Consider the following 24,340-nt stretch of genomic DNA (forward strand, 5'->3'; position numbering starts at 1 on the left):
AACCCATAGCTACTCAGTCTTGTCAGGGTTGACCTGAAGCCTGATCTTTTTCATCCAGACCTGCACAGCCTCTAAAAAGGTAAAGGTTCCCCCACACATGCGTGCTAGTCGTTTCCAACTCTAGGGGCCGGTGCTCATCTCCGTTTCAAAGCCAAAGAGCCAGCGCTTGTCTGAGGACGTCTCCGTGGTCATGTGGCCGGCATGACTAGACGCCAAAGGCGCACGGAACGCTGTTACTTTCCCACCGTAGTGGTCCCTATTTTTCTACTTGCTTTTTTAGGTGCTTTCGAACTGCTAGGTTGGCAGAAGCTGGGACGAGTAACAGGCGCTCACTCTGTTACGCGGCACTTGGGATTCGACCTTATTAAAAATTAAAAATTATTAAAGCTGACATTTAAAAGCAAAACCCAGGGCCAAAAAATTCCAGTGACCAGTTTCAGGGTTAAGTTCAGGAACTGGAATGCAACATCAATAATAAAAATGAAGGCCAATTTCCCCAGAAACAGCCTTCTCTGTTTCCTGACATATCTCTACAGACCCTTCATCACTGTAATGTGATGCTGTAATGTCACACCAAAGCCAGATAGGAAATCATTGTCTCTCAGTTCTGGGAAGAAAGCAGTGGCAAAGCAGTTCTGAATATCTTGCCAAGAAAACTACAGAAACTTGTTTAGGCAGTCAACAAGGACTCAGAGTAATAAATAAACATAGACACCCTATAAACATACATATATTGAAAAATGTTTTTTTTAAAAAGACCCTAAATACACTCAGATCTTCAGATTCTCTTTTAATCAACCAATTGTTTCATCTTCCAAGTCTGTATAACCTAAAGGAGGCACAAGCAAAACCATTTAGTCATGCCAAGTCCTATTTTACATTTTTCTTTTCCAGTTGTGACTCAACATTCTGTGGTCTTGAAAGCCACTGAGCATGCTGTCTTCAGTAAACCATATTATGGGGAATTGAGGTAGGGAGACTAGCAAGTAGATTTGCTGTATTTTTAAATAAAAATTGTTTTCTACATCTGCCTGTTAAAGTGCACATTCTGTGTTGTCATTTGCTCTATTTGGATTTCATTGCTGCTATCACTCAACTGTGTGAATCTGCTGTTAAAAGGAATTATATTAACATTATCATAGATGTTTTTTTCTTCTATGTAGATTTGGCTTCAGCGGGCAAGGACAATGATGGAAGAGGAATATTTCTTCTTTTCAATGCAGGCTGAACAGAAGAAAAAAGCTGAAGGAAGATTACTTTTGCCCATTCATCGATATTTCAGTTGTTCCAGAAGATGCATATGGGAGCTGGGGGGTTTTTCTACTTAGAAATCCCATAACTTGAAGCTATAATATATAGACAATTGCTAAGGTGAAGACCTGGTGTTGGCCAGTATTTAGACAGGAAATAACTAAAGAAAATTGCATAAAGTACCTTGGAATTCTGCAACAGAAGCAAAGTGGAATATAAATATATTGAATGCTTACGATGGAGTTTAGTGAGGAAGTGGATCTCCAAGAGGAAAAAAGTGCATTCCATTCCTCTTCCTCTAAGCAGCCTCTTACTCAGCCTTATTCAGATATTTAATGTGGGAGAAAGAAAGTGAAGACAGTCTCTCCCCAATATTTCACAGAGTATATTGTAGATACAGATAATAGAGAGCTCAGTCTGGCAAGATTTTGTCTATAGGTGAGAAACAAGAAAGAACTCAGCTTGGAAGAATTGTCATGTGTCATTCTTGGTTTTGGGCCTGTAAATAACATAAATCATGAGAGTAAATAAAATAAAAAAACATTTTCATGATTCAAAAATAGAAACATTTCACTGAATCCTTTTCTTAAAATGGTTACTATAATGTGTTCATGGATGGGTTTCCATGTTTCTCAAGAAATCTCCCCATTCACAAAAAAAGCCCCAAACCATTCAGAAAAATTATTTGCCTAAGTTTGTAGTTGGTTTTCTAACACTTTTTATTTATTTCCAGCACTGCCTATTAAAAGTTCTAGGCACATTTTTAGACTTGGTTGCAATCATCCTGGATCATAGCTTCTGAATTTCTAAAACACTACATGCAAGTTGCTATGCCTTATTAATCTCTGTTTTATTTTTAAAACAAAGATGGTTTACAGCAGATTGGTTGAAGTGTCATGGGAATATAGAGGATTGGTTCTAGTCCTTATGTATTTCACTCATAAAAAAGCATATGGTTGGCATGAAATTATTAAAATATTGGAGAATGCTGAGATTGTGATAATATAGAGTGTTGCTTCTCCATGTAAGCATACATCATAAGCACAGATGGCAAAAATGGAAGATATTAGGAAATCTAATATTAGAAGAGATTAAACTATTAGGCATGTAAGAAGATCTGTTTCAGGGATTTAATTCAAAAGGATTCAACTGAAGTTCCAAAATCAAATTTCCTCATTCAAATTGTTGATTTGGATGGAACTGTCGAACTGGACAATTGTATTTCTGAACAGTTCAATATGTGCAGAAAAACTGTTCAACAGATTGAATTGACTTTCTAAATCAGATCAACGCACTTCTACGATCTGATTTAGAAATCCAAATAAGTGATGCAAATTGGATTATATTTAATCTACACAGCTCTAGAAACTATTGTATGGTGTTGCATTTATAGCTGATCTATCTGAATTTTCATGATTTTCTTTAAAAATCTGGGTTTTTATTTTTATGATCAATATTTTTGAAGAAAGGACAGTAGAACTCAAGATGCAAGAGGAATGTCATGGTTCCGAGAGAGGGAACTCTTCAAAGAACTTTGAGGCATTGTTTACCTTAAAAAATCTTTATTTGAATAGCATAGCTGCTAACATTGGATGTTTTTGCATTGACAAGGAATGTACTAGTGTCCCTTTAATCTCAAAATACTGTGATCTTCCAATATAGATTTCATTATAACACTGATGTCTGCAGCAACATACAGAATAGCATTCACATGTCCTCCTATTTTTTACACAAAAATAAACCTGTGAAGTCAGCTAGCCTAAAGGAGATTTGCTCTTAGTGAGTTAAATGAATAAGAGTACATTTAATGTTTGTCAACATCTTAACAACCACTCCACACTGCACCCTACTAGAAAACAAAGAACTGCTATACTCCCTGGCTTTAGGGATGAGACAAGAAAACTTCCAGCCACTGAACACTCAAAATGAGGGACAACTAGGAAGTAGTCTAGGCAAGAAGATAGTGATAAGACACAAATGAGAACATAACTAACCTACCTCTTAATGCCAGAGTGCAATTCCCTTTAACAGATACTGGTAGCTATTAACCATCCAAATTTCATTTGGTGCCCAGTTTCTTTTCTAATACTATTGTTTATGGCAGAGTTTTTAAAATGCTAGTATTAAGCTGTGAATCCACTGTCTTGATTCACATCGTCCTTTTGGAAGATGGGCAATAAGCCTCATATCAAATGAATACCAAAAGACATTATTGTCTTGATTTTAAGGAAATCAGATCATGGGTAAATTTTCATCGAAATATACAGATACAATTAAATATTTACAATACATACAGTCAGTGGTGGGATTCAGCTGGTTTTGCACGACTTCGGCAGAATCAGTAGCTAATTTATTGTTGCCCAGGCCAGAATGAACGTCCGGAAGCGGCATCCACACAGAGAATCGGTCGTTCACATATTTGAATCCCACCACCCATACAGTACTCGTGGGGTCTAAAATTGGTTTGTTCATATTCAAATGTTTAATGGAAATAGCTTTACATGGCACCAAATAGCTTTACATGGCAGCAAAATTATTTGAAATTCAACTAGCTATTTCCCACCAAATCAACATCATTCAAGGAAAAATGAGGGGATGATGAGAGTAGTCATTTTCTCATAAAACAGATGAAATAATTGATATAAAGTAAATATAATCAGAAATTTCCTTATTCAGATGATGTGGCCATTTTGTGTAATGCAAGAAGTTAACTTATTTAACTTCTTGGAATACTGTACAAGCAATTGATTTTATAGTCTGTATAATTTTACAAAGACTAGAAATTTGAGATGCAAACATTAAACAGCCTTGTCAACCTGAATGAATATAGTAGAAATATAGCTTGTGTGATTAAAAAAAAATCTGGAAAGAGACTTCCGGTGGCTGCGCGGCGCCGGAGACAGCCTTCCCGGGCTGCCCGCGGCTCAGCTGAGTAATTTTCACCCAAAACAGCGCCGATCAGCTGTTCGGGTGAATTTGAAGCCCCCTCCTCGGGAGAAGAGGAGGGGGTGAGGCCCCAGGTAGGGGTTGAGTTCTCCGGGGCCGCCTGAGCTTGTTGCTTGGGCGGCTGAAGGATCGAACTCCCCCGTAGCCTGGGTCGCTCCCAGCTGGCCAGCGTCTCTGCTCCGGATTTTTTGGAGCAGAGCCAGGCGTTTGCGACCACCCCTGACTGAAGGAAGGACTATGGAATAAAAGGAGCAGGCAGAGCGGTACAAGAGGAAAGGATGAAGAGGATTATTATATTTTACTCTCGAGCTTGATGGACTTTTTTAAACTTAAAGTGAAAGTGCGTCACAAGTGGAAGTAAAAGATGGTGGCTAAACCTCCCTCAAAAACTCTTCGGAGTGCTGGAACTTCTCCGACGCAACAATCATCATTGCAGGCGTTGCATCCTCCTGATGTATTGACACCGAAGGATCTACAAGATGCTCTTGAAAAACATGCTCAGGTAATTCTGGAATCAATGGGTGATAAATTTGCACGGATGGAGGAGAAATTGGAGAAATTGGAGGAGAGAATGGAAGAGAGGATGGAACAGAAGTTCAGTGTGATGAAGGCAGACATTTTGTCTTCAGTGTATAAAGTGGCTGAATGTGTGGAAGACCTGGATGAAAAAGTGGAAGATTTGACTCAAAAGAATGCCATATTCAACCTAAGATGGACAGACAGAGGAGAACGGTGCTGGAGGAGATCAAGTTACAACTTCTTTGGATGATCTTAGAGAGCAGAGGGTGACGCGTGCTGCTTTAAAACGATTAAAAAATAAAAAATAAAAGAACAAGATCAGCAGATGCCTATGGAACTTTCACAACGTACTTATAGCCAAGCAGTGGGAGGAGCACGGCCTAAAAAAGATAGTCCTTTCAGAGCAGCGCTTTAAGAGCTTTGGGATGATATGCATGACAACTAAATTTTTAACTTGGAACGTTAATGGACTAAATTCACCACAGAAGAGGAAGAAAGTTTTTCAATATTTAAAACAATTCAAGATAGATGTTATATGTTTGCAAGAAACGTATATTAGGGTTGTGGATCAAAAGTATTTACTGAACTCAAGGTTGGGTACGCGATTTGTTGCTTCTGCAATGAATAAGAAAAATGGAGTGGTTGTTTATGTTAAAAGTGCTTTAACAGCAGACTTAATTGAAGCAGATAAGCATGGAAGATACGTTATGATACAGCTGCTGCTAGAAGGCAAAAAGACGCTTTTAGTTGGATTATATGCTCCTAATCAACAACAAGCTGACTTTTTTAGTTTACTTTATACAAAGCTTACCCAGTTGGATTATAAATCTGTTATTTTTATGGGGGATTGGAATGGTGTTTTGGATGTACAGATGGACAAGGCTGGAGCTTTTAAGCGCGTCCCAAGTCATGCTAGATTGCCTAAATCTTTTTTTTTTTTGAAATGAAGATTTTATATTAATAGTGTTTGTAGTTATTCTATATGAGCTAGAGAGTGATAGATTTTAGAGTTTACGGTTGTTAGCATGTGGTTGTTTATGATTCTTTTTTTTCTGTTTTTTATACCTTGTACTTAGCTCTGGGAAGTCGGGGGGGAGGGGGGGAGGGGTAAGGAGGGAGGGATAGGGGAGGGGTAGGGGGGTTTGTTAAAGATAAAATGTATGATAAAACTTTTTAATAAAAAAATAAATAAAAAAAAATCTGGAAAAAAACTGAGCCCAGTTCATGGCACATCTGAATTTTCTATACCCTAGAACTGATAATTACAAACCTCTACAATGTTTTTTCTTCAGATTCAGATTTTCTGAAAAGCTTGTACAGGCAAGCTTATAGTGCAACCAGGAATTATCTCACAGAAAACAAACACATAAGCAATTTTAATGTATCAAGATTCAAGACAGTACTCCGCCTCAAATGATATGCAAAATGATAACTTATAGGAAGGCTAATCTATTTATTTATAGGAAGGCAAATTTGCCAATAAGTAAACTTATTGGTAGAACATACTCATGCTAACTGGACTGGGGGAATAAATCACCTTTTGGAGAAACAAGTTCCTCCCCACTTTCTCCAGGAATTGCCTGGTATTCTGAAAACAGCAGAGATTCCTGGCAAGGCTTTATTACCTCACTAATTTTCCACTGGTCAGACTGGCAGAAGTGGTACGAGTTGCCACTTTAACCAGTCTGTGTGTGTGAGGCATGTTGCATGCTCTCAGGTCTTGGCAATGTGTTCTATAATGAAAACAGTTCTGAAAAGAATGTCAAACTTGAAAAGAAACCCATTTATAGCTACTCTTTCCAGCTTTTTTTCTGGAAAGGTATGCAGAATAGGTCAATTGGCTGGGTTTATGTATTTACACAATATAGCTGACTTGAGAGAGTTCATTAACCCTGTGCATGATGGGGTCTCTTTTGTTCAATTTAGTTCCCTGCAGGATACTGGACTGGGTCAACTGACCCCTTTTTGGTGTTCCCATAAAACATTCACTCCCTAATCGGCCCAATGAAACTTATTGCAGGAACAGTGCCGATGAGATTTTTCAAAATCTAAAAGGTTCAGCTGTCATCAACATTTTAAAAAGGGAAAAGGGAAGTAATCAGCATTTCCTTGAATTTCTGGACAGCGCTCCATAGCTTGCAATACAGACAACTATCTCTGTCTAACTGTGGCTACAACTGACATTTATGGTAACACATGAGAAGAAAAGAATCTACTCCCAAAAAAAAGAACAATGAAACACTACACAAAACTCATACCAGCATGGATGAATACCGTAAATGTTTCCTGTGGGCTGTTACATTTAGGATATGTTGCTGCAGAAGAAAGGATTTTGGATCAATTGAAGCACTGTTTTACTCATGGCTACAGGGGAAAGTGATGAATTTCTTCATAGACAAAGTTATCCTGCAGAAAGGAAGACAAATGGACAATATTTCCAATGGCAGCCATTTATAGTCAATAAGAGTAATGACATCTTTATGAAGGAAGAACATTTTCCTTCTAGCAAAACATTTTTTTAAAAAAGGAAGAAAAGTAATGGGCAGTTGATTTCTACTCCTGCCATTTATAAGCTGTTGATTTACTACTCATTAACGCAGTTCACATCTGCTGCTCTATTTAGCCAAGATGCTGGAGATGTACCTTATTGTTTATTCTTGTGCAGATTTAAAGCTAGATTCTGGTGACAAATAGATTCTCTTTTCTACTTATTTTTAGAACTTGATTTGCAGTTTAAAGAGACTGCAGTGCCTGAGGAATAACTATTAGATGTCCCACAAAGCTTCATCACCACAGAAAGTACAAACTTAATGGAAAAAATAATTATCATGGTGCATCATTATTCAGAGGTTTCTCATGCTTTCCTGAAGCAGAAAAGTCTGAATGTGCATAGTCAACTCTTCCATTGGCCATGTTAGGAAATACAAAAGATACCTTCGTTTGCTTTGAGATTTTTTTTTTCTGGAAATGCTAAGTGTTCATAAAGTGTAGCCCAGTGTTTCAGAATTGGTGCTCAAAGACAGGAAGCCAAACCAGAAATGAGAAATCCACCCAAGAAAGTTTACATTCATAAAAGATGCTTCAATTTCTCACTTATATTCATTCAATGTTTGCTGCTTTTGCACTTTGAAAATGTTTAGTATATATTGAACCATTTTAAATGCACATACAGAAACAAAGCTGATGAGTGCACATATTACTGTAGGCTATCGTGTTTGTCAAGGAAGTAATTGTGGTCCAATTCATATCTATAATAAAGTGTACGTTGACTTAACATATGAGCCATGAACCTAGACAAAGTATCAAGTAGTCCTTTATGAAAAGCCAAATTTTGCCTAATAACCCTCAAATCTGTCTTATTCAGACTCATAAAATTAATAGTCATTTGAATAGGGGAATAGAAAATTGTATGATGACATGACTTTTCCTCTACCAATCTGTCATCCAATCATTACCAATATTATATTTTTGTTGCTGTAACAACAAAACTGCAAGTGCCCAATGTTATACTGCATAATATTCAAATTCAGATTAGCTGCAATATCTTTTCCACAAGTTTCATTATCAATCCAGATATTCCTAAACTTATATTTGATTTTATCTCTTAAAAGTCCAGCTTTGCACATTTTTCTTTCTTAAATTTGGTTCTGTTAATTTCTGTCCATTTTTATAACCTATTTAGATCATTTTGTATTTTCACTTTTGTCTTTTGGATATTAGCTATCCCACCCAGTTTTGTGTCTTTTGCAAATTTGATAATTCCTTCAAAATCTTTATCACAAAACATTACAGTAATGAAAATGAAGATTGAAGGTCCCATAACTCGTCTTTGTGTAACCTCACTTGATATTTCACTTTTTTGTCATGTCATCCAGCCTGTATTTAGCTAGCTTTATAATGAGTATGTAATCTTTTGCTGAATTCAGAGATATATTACGTCTATAGCATTCTATATTATACTGAGGAAGTTACCAGATAACAAATAAAATTAGAATAGTCCAACAGGATTAGTTCTTGACAAATCTATGCAAAAGTTTGATAATTACCACTATATCTTCAATATGTTAGAGATCAATCTACTTACAGATTATTTGAGAATCTTCCCAGTTATTGATCTCAGAGTAACTGATCCCTGGATCCTCTTTTTTCCCTTTATTTTACCTCAGAGACACTTTACAACTTTATCAAGCTCATTTACAGTATTTGAATTTCTAATAAAAACTAAATATTTTTAAAATACAGTCCAATTTCTCTTTCTTTCTATTGCTTTAGTCCCTTTTGAATATGTTGTATCCTTTAATCACTATTTTTTCAGTGAGAGGAGTCATCTCTTCAAGTCTCAGTTATAGGTATTAAATCATATTTGCCATTCTGTAGTAAGAGCCCAAACTCATCTTGTTTAGTCCACATGCTTTATTCATGATTGTATAGACAATGGACTCCAGTCCATTCATCTTTACTTTTGCTTCTTATTAGATTATAAAAACTATGACTTTTAGGAGACAGTGCTTGTTTTCATTTTTCAATAAGTGGTTTAAGCATGTCCTCACATTTCAGTAACACTCATCTTGTACAGTGTCTTAGTCTTTATCTTACATCTTTAAGTCCTGGCTTTACATTTCCATCTCTCCCAGATTCAGCTTCAAATGCTTTTAATCAACCTCACTGTGATTTGGCCAACAAAAAATGTCAAGGATTTAAGTTGTCCCACTGATTAACTGCTCTAACTGTCAGAAAATTTCTTCTTAACCATCTAAAACTAAGAACAAATTTCCTGACAATCAGTACAATTAATCAGTGGAAGAACTTGTCTCCAGAAGTTGTGAATGCACCAACACTGGAAGTTTTTAAGAAAAGATTGGACAACCATTTGTCTGAAATGGTATAGGATTTCCTGCCTGAGCAGGGGGTTGGACTCGAAGATGTCCAAGGTCCCTTCCAAGTCTGTTATTCTATTCCAGACATGTCAAACACAAGGCCTGGGGGCCGGATCCGGCCCACGAAGTGGTTTCATGTGGCCCGCGAAGCCATCCTGGAAACAGTGAGGGAACGGCCCCCACTGCCTTGGCCCTGGCCCAGAAACCCTCAGATCTGTCCCACTCCTACCCAGGCCCCCATAGGCACCCTTGATGCGAACGATGTAGAGCTGGCCATGCCCACCCAGTAGGCCATACGCACTCTAGCCACGCCCACCCAGTAGGCCACGCCCACCATGGCCATACCCACCTGGCCCCCTGAGGGCAACTGCAATGCTGATGCGGCCCTCAATGAAATTGAGTTTGACACCCCTGTTCTATTCTATTCTATTCTATTCTATTCTATTCTATTCTATTCTATTCTATTCTATTCTATTCTATTCTATTCTATTCTATTCTATTCTATTCTATTCTATTCTATTCTACTAGAAAGTTATTTTACCAATGACAGTGAACAAATCAGGTATACACAATCAGCCTGCAGCGGAACACAGAAATCCTGCCTTATGTAAGTATATGTCAACTCCAGGTTTTCAACCTTAAATCTTTCCTCCTGCTGTTTAAAGTCAATGAAGTCTTAGCCATTCTTCTCCCACCCTTGGAATTGGAATACATCTGTTCCATGTTTACATAACAAGGTTAAATGAAGTGGGCAGTGCTGATTTCTGCCTGTTTCTTCTCCAAGAATCTGAACTTTGTTTTGGAGTTCCAGTGATATAGAGTATCTTTTACTCTCTTGCTTTTCACTATTACTTTCCTTTAGTGGGTCTGTATTGTTTGACCATCTTCTCTATAGAGGATTGTTTCCCAATCCTTTTTTTATTGTAGAAAATTTGTTCCATCAATTGCTAAATGTTTGTTTTCCATGCTGCTGTAATTATTTGACTTTTTCTTCAAGGGCTGCTACTTTGCATTGATACCAATTTGTGCTAGGTTGATTTTAGAGAGGGCAAACATACAACAAGTCATGAACCTCACAACTGCAGACAACAGCCCATTCACCTTCACTTTTGCTTCTTATTAAAGGCATCTTGTTCCTTGCTCAAGCTTTCCAATCATTCAAATATAGATGTTAATTTAGAGAGAAAATTTGTAATTGGTTGCCCCCTAAACACCTTCACCAAAATCCCTTGAAAGCTCCTACTAGTACTTCTGATTTGTTCATTCAGTAAGTGAACAGTTTGTTATTCTATGAAAGGAGAAAGGCTTACCATTATTTTAGCCTGAATTCAGTTTGCTGTTGTATTAATTCACATCTGCTATGACACATGATAGCACTGTCATTCAGAATCAGGAAGCTTAAGGTTGCCTCATTCATTTCACAACAAATACAAACTTTATGCCATATCAGAAGGAAGCTCCATCTTTTTTAAAAAAAACAAGTTTTATTGTTTTTTTCAGTTAAAATCTACATATTTAGAAAGCATCATGATGACTGGGTAATCAGAGATTCAGTAACAGAGTTTTCAGTACATAATTCAGGTTACATTATCAAAACATCCTTCTCAATTTCCCTTAACATTTCATACAACCATTTTAAACTAATAAATTTCTAGAAGTAGCATGGTCAGTTGAAAAAATTGTCAATTCAATTTCATTGAGATATATCTATGTCCTGTTATTAAAGTTTACCTAATTTTAATTTTTATTATATTATTCAAATTTAGCCTTTAACATACCAAATAAAATTCATCACCCAAATTTCCCTTATTTCATTACAGCAAAAACTATAGCATCTAACATATACACAGTGGCTGAGTAGCTATGTTTTACCTAATAAATATCGTCTGTTTCACATCCTAATACATCACATATTACTGACAGGACCACAGCCTATGTTTATCAATCTAGAACTATTTATACACAACCAGATTCTGTTTTAAATTTTAGCTAATTCTTAATTCTTGAATAGAATAATCAAACGTCTTTTAACATCAAATGTGGGATCTATAAACCAAATTTCCATTATGTCAGTGCACAAATTATAATGTCTAAAATAAGCCTACTAGCCTAATAAATACATAAACACATTCTAGTTCTATCTCATAAACATTTTCTATTTTAGATCCTGATAGATCACTGATTACTAAAAGGATAACCTTTAATGGTTCTCTAAGAACTCACTTTTTAAATCTAACTTGGGCTTTCTTTTTTTGCCAATCAGATTTCCAGACCAAGGCCTTTGAATTGCCAAATAGGTCTCCCTTTGCTCCAATACATATTATTTGAATCGAAGGAGGCCATCTAGCCATCAGTGATCCACAAAAACCAAACCATTTGTAATCATTATGTTGTTGCCCTGTTAGTTCTAGTCTCTGTATTTGCTCTAAAAACTTTATCTTCAGTTCGGTCTGGATTCCTCTTCCATCTGGGTTCATCTGCTTTAAATAGAGAGTCTTATCCAATTTTGTAATTAATGCTTGACTATCCAGGCTTTCAGGAAACTGTCTTTGTTGATCTTCCACGTCCTCTATGCTAACATCACTATATTGCACATTAAGTTTTCCCACAGTATGTTGTTGGTCCTTAAGGTTATTTGCCTTAGTAATAGTTCCTTATACTTTTAAAGTTGTTGGTTCTTTGGATAGTTGTTGCTTATATTCCTCTGTCTCAATAGTAATATCTTCCAATTTTATTATATTCTGAAGTATAAATTCTTTAGTTGCAGTCTGGGTTTCAATTTGTGACTTAAGGTTGGCATGTAAATTATTAGATCTGGAGATAGACATCTCAGTGACTCTGTAGATTGTTTCAAGTATGAGGTTATAATCAAGGAAAGTTTATGGCTGCTCCTTCTCCATTTTGTAATAATTATAAATAGTCCTTGGTGGAGGCTATTTTTCAAACAAAAATTAGTAAGAGTCCACCTCCACAAGTCTAAGCCAAATTCATCTCCAGCTGTTTCAGGTTTTTATCTTAATGCCAAGGTCAGTCCAAAATGTAAGCAAGCTTGTTTGCCAATAATATTCACTAGATATCTTCAGAGTACTTCAAAAGACAGTATCTTATTTATTTATTTATTTTTTGTCGCCTTTTTTAGACTAACAGGTAAAATAGTCCATTTCTGTAAATATAGGAACTTTGGGCCAAAAGTAAAAACGCAGTAAGTCCAATCAATCAGTATAACTTAGTAGAAGGCTGTTTCTTTTCTCTCCCAATGTAGACAAAGGCCACTCTTAAGGAGGGTGGGGGGGAAAAATCCCTTCTCTCGCAGGGGTGAGCAAATTCAAGAAGCTTTTGACAGGGAAAGTAGACAATTAGGAAAACAAGAAGGCAATTCTCACCCAGTTTTCAAGTGCTTTCAAGTGCTTTGTTGTGCTTTTGGCTTTGGCATGAAACAGCTAAATGATGGGCCATGGGAGTGGCTGATCCTTTCTTCTTCGGTTTGGAGAGTAGCTCCAAGCCGACGGGAGGGCCGCCGCCCTTCTACCGCCAACTGGAGAGACCTCTCCCCCACTCATCGCCCCTCCAGGGCAACTTTCGACCCCTTTACAGGGGGCCCCCAATGAAGAAATCCAGGCAACACAAGGAGTGAATCCCTCGCACATTTGGGAGCACTGAAATTCTGGAACCAGAAGCCAGAAGGAAGCTCCATCTTAATTAATTACAGAACACAGTCATGAGTAACCTTTTCTTTCTATATTAAATAATACACACTTTTATATTCACTGGGACTTCACTAGGACTTCTTTCACTCTCTTATCATTGCCAGAATGAATGTCATGGCATAAACATTTGCGTTGAGGACAATAACAGAGAAAACAAATCAGAGGAATAACTAAGTGAATTATAAGGTCTTTAAGAATAACCTCAATACCCACTGTGACTTTCTAATATTAAAAGAGTTTTTTTTCTTTGTAGCTTTGTCTTTATTACCAAATTATTTTATTTTATTGACTGATAGATATTTCATATTTCTTAACCACCCATCTCCATCCGTTTATCAAAAAAACCAATAAATTTTGATTTATCGAAATTATCTCCCCTTCTCAACATTCATAGAAGTTATTCATGCACTAGAATTTATTCCTATTGTTTTGGGATGCAACTTGGGAAAATGGTTGAGGAAAGCTGGGCAAAATAATAGGGACAAATTGCAGTGTTGATGATTAAATAAAAACTATGCTAAGAACAAAACTTAGATCTGTTCTTAGATCTAAGGAAGGGAAAATACACCAAAATGGTGAAACAGAACAACAAAAATAACATAAACAAAATTGATGCTAAGTTATTGCAGAATAAATTTAGGTAACATAAAAGTTCTCTTCTTTAATTTATGAAGTCTAATCCTATGCATATCTATTTGCCATAACTTCCAAGGAGGCTTCATGAATAAAGGACTAATATCTCACGGTTATATTATTTACCCATATATAGTTTCTAAATATTAATATCCATGCATTTAAAGAAATATACCATTTTTCTGACCATAAGCCAATTTCCATCTCATTTTTCCTGGATTCTAGGTATATTTTAGAATTCCAAATGAAATGGTTTTATTGTAAAAATGGACTGATACACTGGAGTTTAACATAATTATGTTATTCTTTTTATAAAAAAATATTACAAAGAATTCTATTATGAGAACCAGAGATGATTGAATAAATAGCATCATCATGCATATTGAGAACATAGTGGAGTGTATGGTAGAAAATGAAAATTAACTGACAGAATAGAATGATTCAGCAAACTAAATACACTGCAGTTGGCAGATTAATTTTAGAAATAACTTAATTAAAGTGGAATTCTGAAATAGGGATTTGTAGACAAGATGAGCCAACAGAATAATAAAATAATTGAATGCAAAATCACCTTTACTCTCCTCCAAATATCAAAGGGAATGAGGTAGTATTTTTAAATAATTATTGTTAAAAGGGTGAAGTACAAAGAAAAAATGTACATGGAATAGTGATAATGCAAGGAAAAAATAAATATAATTATTAAATAAATTCAACAACATGAAAAAGTGCATATAAATATATGTAATTAATTCAGTCATTAAGCTTATGGACTACGTAATAACATAATTTATCATCTTATTTTTAGAGCATACAGATTATTAAAACAATCTGGGTCATTCCTTAAAATCAGAGTAAAGATTTTATTTCCAGTTACATACAATTATCCTTTCTGTTGCACCCCATATTCAAAAAACCTCAAGTTGACTGATTCTTCAAGTTCTTCAACTTGACTGATTCTGTATTTTCATAATATAATTCAGCTTCACACTGAGATCCTTAAATGTAAATTTTCTTCTCAAAATTAACATTCAAGTCAACTTGAAACCAGATCAAAGCTATAAACAGAAGACCAAATTTTATTAGTTAAATAACTTTCAAATTTATTACATTGCTAACATAAAATAATAATGTCCATGTCTTTTTAAACATTCTTTAAGGGGTTCAAAGAAATTCTATTTTCTGATTACTTAGATTTATTTTAAAACCATCTAATCATAGTTCACATTTTTAAAAATACCTAGAATTGATTTTCCAAAATTGGGTATTCCAGTTCTTCTTTCCACATATCAAATATATAGCTAATACTTTCATTTTACTTTTTAATACCTTATAAAACTGAATTGTTGCTTTCCATTCTAGTACAGCATCTATTAAAGAAACTAAAATTGCATCTACCTCAGAGGCTGCTAAAACAGCCTGGCTATAATGTTTAATTAACACATGTTCTGGTTGTATATATTGCCAAGCATATGTTGAAGGCAAATTAAACTCAAAAGACAATCTTTCAAGATTTTCAAACAACCATTACGTTCCATATGATTTAAAGTATTAATTCTCTTTTTCAGCCTAAGCATTCCAACAGAACATCTTTCCTGCTATTTTCAGGTTCGAATTATATTGCAACATCAATTTATCATGTGATTTGAGATCAAATCATCACCTCTTATCCATTAATAACTAATAACTTTTAAATGGGGAAACACCTTCCAAAATAAGGTCTGCACATTTGCTTTCCAAATGGACCCAGATGTGAAAATAATCACAATACTGTTAAGTGTTCTTGGAAAAAGTAGGGTCTGGTGCCTTTCCTACTACTGCATTCAGTGCAAAATTATTTATGAATTAATTATGAAGTGAGATAAATTGATCTAATTGTTGGTAAGTACAAGTTTCATATCTTGCTTTAAGCAGTGAAACTTTAACTTCAGATGTACACACATAGTGCAAAAAAAGGAAATTGGCATAATTTAGTTTACATTTCCTTGTATATTATGCATTCCATCATGTGGAAAGCTCAAAGATCAGTAGACAATATTGGTTATTTAACTCAGAAAAATATTTTTTAAAATATGTAATACTTCTGAAGATGTTGATAGCAACATCAGTAAATAAACATAGTTTTAATACAAATGAGGAGAGATAGTGTCAAAACTCGTCCTGCAGCAAGCAGGGCAGAGTGCTGAACACAGGAACGAGAGACTTCCGCTGCGGTCTAGAAGCACTTTATTTTCCAGGGCAACAGCCGCAACAAGAAACAAAGCCAGCGTTGGCCTCTACCTGCAGCCAACGCTACTATATACACACCCGAAAACCCCACCCATACTCCACCCAAACACGCCCACGCCCTCCCATTCCCTATAACTTCCCCACCCCTCCCCTACAAGGCCCTTCGCCCGACGCCCAGTCAGGTAAGCCCCCTCCCGTGCTTTGCTACCACCGTGCTCCTCCCCCTCACCCCCTCCCTGCCGCGCCCAACTCCGAACCCCCCTGTCGTCGTCCACGCTCGAGGCCTCCAGCCACCCGGGCACCGCAGCGGGGAGGGACCCGTCCCCTAATGGCCTCGCCAGCTCCCGAACAACACAGTCCCGCGCAGGCATGGCGTCGGCCGGAGGAGACAGCCGCAGCGGCGGGGTCTCCGAAGCTTTCTGCTGCGCGGCCGAAGCTCCCAAAGCCTCCCAGGCCGCCGAGATGCTGGGTTGGTCCAGGCCTCTACCAGACACGCCGTAGGCCGGGGAGCCCTGCGCAGACGCGCCGCCGGGCGAAGACGGCAGCTGCGGCGCGTCTGGGGGCAGCTGAAGCGGCGGTGCAGCCCCTGGAGCCTTTCGAGCCAGGGAGCCCTGCGCGGACGAGCCGCCGGGCGAAGACGGCAGCCCCGGCGCGTCTGGAGGCGGCTGAAGCGGCGGCGTGGTCCCCGGTGCTTTACGGGTCGCCGAGGAGCCAGGTCAGTTCGGCGGCTGGAAGGCAGGGGGTGCCGGGGGGGGTGGAGGGGCCCCCCCTCAAGTGTCGGGCTCCCGCGGCCCGACATGCTGCCCCCTCTACCAGGGGCCCACCTGGAATGCAAGGAGAGAGAGGTGAGTATTCCGTTACGTGACCGGCAGTCCCCCCCTGGGTCCCCCCGGCTTCCCCGGATGTTTCTGGTGGAACGCGCGAAGAAGGCGTGGTGCGCACACATCCCCGTCCCGCACCCAGGTGGCCTCCTCCATGGGGTATCCCTTCCAGAGCACCAAGTATTGCACCCGCCCCCTCCGTTTCCGGGAGTCCAGGATCTCCTGTACCTCATAGTGGTTGCCGTGTACAGGCCCTGGACCGCCCTCCCCCACCGCCGCAGAAGCGGTTGTAGCAGGCTTCAGCAGGCTACTGTGGAAGACGGGGTGTATCTTCCCAAGGAGGGGGGGTAGCCGAAGCCTGACGGTCACAGGGTTTACTACCTGTATAACACGGAACGGCCCGAGATATTTGGGCCCTAGCTTCTTACATGGCACCTGTAGCCACAGGTACTTCGTGCAGAGGTATACAAGATCACCTACTTTAGGATGTGCAAACGGCCGTCTCTTCCTGTCTGCCTGCTCTTTGTATGACCCTGCAGCCCGCTCTAACGCCTTCTTTGCTATCCCCCACACTTCCTCCAACCGGTGCATCCATTCCCCAGGTGTGCAGGATGCAGGGGCCCCCTGGTCACAACCTGCGATGGGAACGAACTCGTAACCAGAGACTACTTTAAAGGGGGAGAACCCGGTGCTGCTATGCACTGCGTTGTTGTAGGCTACTTCCGCGAAGGATAGCAGGTCCACCCATTCAGACTGCTGGTATGAAACGTAACAACGCAGGTATCGCTCCACCGCCGCGTTTGCACGTTCTGCAGCTCCGTTTGTGCTTGGGTGGTACGCCGAGCTCAGGCCCTGTGTTGCTCCGACGTAACGTACGAAATCCTTCCAGAACCGGGCCGTGAATTGTACCCCACGGTCCGAGATGATACGTCGTAGCACCCCGTGGAGACGGTAAATGTGTTGGACAAACAGCCAGGCCAGCCGATGGGCCGAAGGCAACCCCTTGCAGGGGATAAAGTGGGCCTGTTTCGAGAATAAGTCCACTACTGTCCACAAAACGTTGTACCCCCTGCTTTCCGGTAGCTCGACCACAAAGTCCATGGCAATGTCCTGCCAAGGTCGCACGGGGTCTGCCACCTGTTGCAGAAGGCCTGCCGGTGTTGTGACTCAGGGCCAGCCTGTGGGTCCGACAGCCGGCTCCGATGTATCGGATGACTCAGATGAGGGGGAGGAGGGAAACGAACCGGCTGATGATGGTTTGGAGGCTTTGCAGAGCCCTCAGCCGGGGACCTCTTCTCAGCTGCGTGAGCCCGAGAGTGCGGAGGAAGATGACCCACAGCTGGCCCTGTTCAAGGACGCCCGACGCAGGAGGCAGTCGAGCAGGAACAAACAAAGAAAGGCTGCGGGACTCCTCGGGAGGAGGCACAGGGAGACCACGCCCTGAGCTCTCTATAAAAGGAGTGTTTGGGGAGGGGCTGGTTGCTGAAAGCAACTTTTCCGCTTGAGAAGACAAGCTCTAGTGTTTTTGTTAACTGCGTAATAAATCTTGGCAGATGCCTTTTAGCCTTGGACGCTCTCCAGTCTCTTCTTTCTGAATAGGGGTTTGCCTTATTACAAGGCCAGAAGAGGGCTGGTTCAGAACAGCCGGTTTGTTGGTGGAGGGCTTGGTGGTTGCGCAAACGCGGCATTTCTGCACGTGGCTCTCAATGTCTCGCCTCATGGTTGGCCACCAGAACTGGCGGCGGGCCAAATGTAGGTTTTTTACGAACCCGTAATGGCCTGCCTGCCTGGCGTCATGGCATTGATAGAGCGGTTGATCCCGTGCCGCCGCAGGCACATACAGCCTGACCCCGTGCCAAGCTAAGCCGTCCCGCAACGAGAGGGTATCGGGGTGCGCCTGCATCCATTCATCAGTCGCCAACGCTCACTTACAGGTCCGCAGGAAGTCGTCCGTCAAGGCATTGGCCTTGTGCTCCGCCCCCTCCACCGGCCGGGGTGGCGGTACCAGTGCCTGTACTACATCCTCTTTCCGACAATCGTATTGTGGTAGCCGTGACAAGGCGTCCGCCAGGAAGTTTCTACCCCCGGGCACATACTTAAGACGGAACCGGAAGCGCTGAAAGTACTGGGCCCATCGCACGTGCTTCGGGGACAGACGGCGGGGTGTCTGCAGGGCTTCCAGGTTTTTATGGTCCGTCCATACCTCGAACTCTTGGCTAGCCCCCTCCAGAAGGTGTCTCCAAGTCCCCAAGGCCCAGCGGACCGCGAAAGCCTCTTTCTCCCAGATAGCCCAAGCCCTCTCCGCGGTGGTCAGTTTCTTGGAGGCGTAAGCGCAGGGCCGCAGCTCCCCCATCGCATGCCGTTGCAGAAGGACAGCTCCAACAGCCACGTCACTCGCATCAGCCTGCACTACGTAGGGCAGGTCAGGGTTCGGGTGTCGCAGGACGGGCTCCTTAGCAAATTGTGCCTTGAGCATCTCAAAAGACTGCTGGCATGTAGTGGTCCACGCTAACTTTTGCCCTGGCCGCGGCGGTGTTGCCATTTGCTTTGTCCGCAATAGATCTGTGAGCGGCAAGGCAATGGAAGCGAAGTTCGGAATAAACTGACGGTAAAAATTAGCGAAACCCAGGAAGCTCTGCAACTGTTTCCGGGTTCGTGGGGCCTGCCACTGTTGGATGGCCTCCACCTTCCCTGGGTCCATCTCCACCCCGTTTGAGGACACCCGATATCCCAAATAGTCCAGCCGGGGCTTGTGAAACTCACATTTAGAGAGCTTCACATATAATTGGGCGTCCCTGAGTTTGGTCAGTACACACCGAACTAAGGCGACATGCTCCTCCAGCGTTGACGTATATATGAGGATGTCATCAAGATAGACTAGGACCCCCCGGTACAAATAATCATGCAGGACTTGGTTGATTAACTGCATGAAGACCGCGGGGGCTCCTTGCAGACCAAACGGCATTACCCTGAACTGAAAGCTCCCCAACGGGCAATTGAAAACCGTCTTCCATTCGTCGCCGGCTTTAATTCGGACACGGTAGTACGCCTCCCTGAGGTCTAATTTGGTGAACACCCGGCCCGTAGCCAAATGGGCCAAAAGGTCCTTCACCAGAGGGAGGGGGTACAAGTGCTCTACACATACCGCGTTAACCCCCCGGTAATCCACGCACAGTCTTAGGGTCCCGTCCTTCTTCTCCCTGAACAGGACAGGGGCCTCCATCTTGGACCGGGCGGGCTGGATGAACCCCCTCCGCAGGTTCTTATCTATGTATTGACGAAGCTCCTGCATCTCCCGGGGTGCCATTGCGTACATGCGGGGTTTCGGCAGTTTTGCCCCCGGCTCCAGTTCGATGGCGCAGTCCGTGGGGCGGTGGGGCGGCAAGGCATCACACTCTTTCTCATCAAAGACGTCTGCTAGATCGCTGTACTCCCGTGGCACCTGTATCTCAAGCCCAGCTCCCACCCGCGCGGCCCTCTCAGGCCCACTGATCCCCTCCGGACCCATGAAAGAATGCTTTGCGGGAGGCTGGGGCCCTATCCCAAGATGAAGGTGTCGGCACCCCCCCTCCCACCAGACCGTGGGGCCCCATCTGTCCAACCACGTGAGCCCCAGGATGACCGCCTCCGTCATGGACGGCACCACGACAAACCGGAGAGTCTCCCAGTGTGTACCCAATTCCATCCTCACCGGTGCCGTTACATGCGTAATGGGTGCCCCACCCAGAAGGGACCCGTCTACCTGCTGGAACCGGAGAGGCTTGGGGCGCCGCTGAAAGGGGATGCCGGCCTCCCTTGCCATTGCCAGGCTGATAAGGCAGCGCATGCTACCTGTATCGATCAAAGCCTTACACTCCCTCCTCTCGCCTGTTCGTGGACTTATCAACGCCACAGGCAACACAAAAGGGCACACTGGAGCACTTACCATCGGGTCCTCCTCGAACTTGTGATCCTCAGACCCGTCGGATGTGTCGGTCTGTCCATCCGCCGGCCCCTCTGGACGCACCGGAGTTGACGTTCGGGGTGTCTTGTCAGCCACCTGGTACGCTGCTCTGGAGCGTTCCGCAGCTCTCCTGACCCGTGCCACCGGAGGGTTGGGCCCTGGCCGCGGCAGTGGTAACGGGCAGTCCACTGCCCGGTGGCCTGGTTGGTCACATCGGAAGCAGCGGAACATTGGACGGGGCGCCGGTAGGGGGGCGGGTTGTGACACCCTCGGCCCGGGCTTCCGGCTCTCGGTTTTCGGCCCCTCCGGGGCCCTCCAGGCTCCAGGGCCCACTTCAGGCCTGCCCCGGGTGTCCTGCAACCCAATATCTAGCTCCACCGCCACCCGGAACCAGTCCTGAAGCCGTGCAGGAACCCCCCGCACCACACATGCCCGCCGGAGAGCTCCATCAAGGCCGGCCCGAAAGTGGTGCACCAGCAAGCGCTCGGGCCATGAGCGCAACCTGCCCGCAACCCTGCGGAACTCGTGCACGTATTCCTCCGCTGGCCGTCCCCGCTGCCTGATGGCTAAGACGTCAGCTTCCGCACGATGTATACGGGAAACATCCTCGAAGCGGACGCGCAGGGTATCCAGGAATAGCCCAACGTCCCCGAGTTCACGGGCGTGGTCACTGTAGAGATCCGCTGCCCAGGTCGCAGCCTCTCCCTGAAGGCACACGGTGACCGCCACCACCATCGCCCACTGTGATGTGTAGGCCTGGGCATACCCGTCCAGATGGTTAATCACCTGACCCAGGAACATAGCCAGGCGGTCGGGATGGCCGTCATAGGTTATGGTGAGCGGTGGAGGCCCCCATACCACACCCGGACCCCAATGCCCGACAGGTGAAGGGGTCTGAGCCTGGGACGCCCCCGCCGTCCTGGGTGCCGGACGTCCAGGGCCCCACTCAGGCGGCCACGCATCACACCCTCCTTGTGCTCGCGTGGATGAGGGCCGAACGCCACCCTCCCCAGGCACCTTGAACTTCGGGCTGGCCAGTCGGAAACGGGACGTTACTGGCTGACTGGGTGGCCCCCCAAGAGACCACTGGCCCGTGTCTCCTTCAGGGCCCATGGCCGCCCAGGAACCGCCGTCACGTGCCCCGACCTCTCCAAACCTATCACGCAGCACGTCCATAGTCTGGCTCCCCGGGGCGGTTGAATAGCTCCATTCCTCGCCGTCATCATCGGTCATCCGACGCTCCCTCCAACCCAGGGGAGCCCCACTGGGCCGGCCCGTTCGTCCTTGCTCGAGTCCCGTGCGCCCCAGGACCGAGCTCAGCCACCATTCCCCCCCCAGGGTCTGGCTACTGGCACCCTGTTACTCCACCGCAGGGTCTGCTGGTGGTGCTTCCCGCACCTTAGGCCGCACAGCTGGCTGGGCGTCCTCCACTTCCCTCTCCACAGCTGGTGTCGCCTCCTCCCCGGCCACGCCAGCCTCCTCCAATCCAGTCTCCAAGGCGGCTCCTTGTAAGCCCTCTGCCATGGCACTCCAAACGGAACACAGCAGGAAGGCAGAAAGGCTGCAGTGCTATGGCAATGCTGGCTTTCTGTCAAAACTCGTCCTGCAGCAAGCAGGGCAGAGTGCCGAACACAGGAACGAGAGACTTCCGCTGCGGTCTAGAAGCACTTTATTTTCCAGGGCAACAGCCGCAACAAGAAACAAAGCCAGCATTGGCCGCTACCTGCAGCCAACACTACTATATACACACCCGAAAACCCCACCCATACTCCACCCAAACACGCCCATGCCCTCCCATTCCCTATAACTTCCCCACCCCTCCCCTACAAGGCCCTTCGCTCGACGCCCAGTCAGGTAAGCCCCCTCCCGTGCTTTGCCACCACCGTGCTCCTCCCCCTCACCCCCTCCCTGCCGCGCCCAACTCCGAACCCCCCTGTCGTCGTCCACGCTCGAGGCCTCCAGCCACCCGGGCACCGCGGCGGGGAGGGACCCGTCCCCTAACGGCCTCGCCAGCTCCCGAACAACACAGTCCCGCACAGGCATGGCGTCGGCCGGAGGAGACAGCCGCAGCGGCGGGGTCTCCGAAGCTTTCTGCTGCGCGGCCGAAGCTCCCAAAGCCTCCCAGGCCGCCGAGACGCTGGATTGGTCCGGGCCTCTACCGGACACGCCGTAGGCCGGGGAGCCCTGTGCAGACACGCCGCCGGGCGAAGACGGCAGCCGCGGCGCGTCCGGAAGCAGCTGAAGTGGCGGCGCAGCCCCTGGAGCCTTTCGAGCCAGGGAGCCCTGCGCGGATGCGCCGCCGGGCGAAGACGGCAGCCCCGGCGCGTCTGGAGGCGGCTGAAGCGGCGGCGCGGTCCCCGGTGCTTTACGGGTCGCCGAGGAGCCAGGTGAGTTCAGCAGCTGGAAGGCAGGGGGTGCCGGGGGGGAGGGGCCCCCCTCGAGTGTCGGGCTCCCGCGGCCCGACAGATAGCTTACCTTATCTTGAAAAACTATGCCTTGAAAGAACAAAGCAAGCTGTGTAATCTTGTTCAGGAACTCTGGCCATTGCCCAATCTGGGAGGATTGAATGAAAAATACTATCTCCTATTTCCACAACTTTAATTTATATTATAGGGATATTTTCATAAACAAATCAGGAGACTAATCCATGAAATGAGCTCTCATTATTTGTACTTACTTTTCCACAAAATCAATACCATTTGCTAAAACACTTTGGCCATCAATGAATACGTAAAAAACAAAAATAACCTTCACACTTGATTTTTTAAAACAGATTTTCACCATCCTTACCATCTCTTCATTTGAGTCAGACAGACACCCGCAAAGGTAATCTTTCAATTCTTCAAGTGTCATGTGCCAAGTCTGGATTGTATGCATGGAATTCATCTTACAAAAACCATAAAGAGCATCAATAACATGACCCATAAATTCCTATGAAATGCCAGGTTTGACATCAGGTTTGAAAAGACACTCGTTGTCCTTCATCAGTACATCAACCTTTCTCATCAACCCATCAGTTATTGTCATATGTCATCCACTTCACTCTTGATCAGCTCTTCCCAGCTCATCATCTTTACACTGTTTGGCCCAGCAATTCAAAGCACTTGTATCAACACACTCGTTATCATAAACAATGCATGTTTGGTAGTGAATTTCAATTGAAGGGTTTCCTTTAGCAGTCAAAAATTAAATCATAGTGCATTGCTTGATGCACACTGTTAAGGAATTTGTTGTGCAGAGGTCTCCTTGTGCTACCAAAGAGTTGCACAGACAAGGAAGGGCACTGAGAGCAGTAAGAGTCACACACAGGAGTACACTGAGTTATAAAAACAAAAAGTAGTTTACTTTTGAGGTGGTGTAAGAACAAAAATGCACAGTCAAAAATAAACAGTCCAGGTCATAAACAATAGCAACAGT

The sequence above is a fragment of the Vipera berus genome (assembly GCF_964194415.1).
Source record: "Vipera berus genome assembly, chromosome: 1".
NCBI lineage: Eukaryota > Metazoa > Chordata > Lepidosauria > Squamata > Viperidae > Vipera > Vipera berus.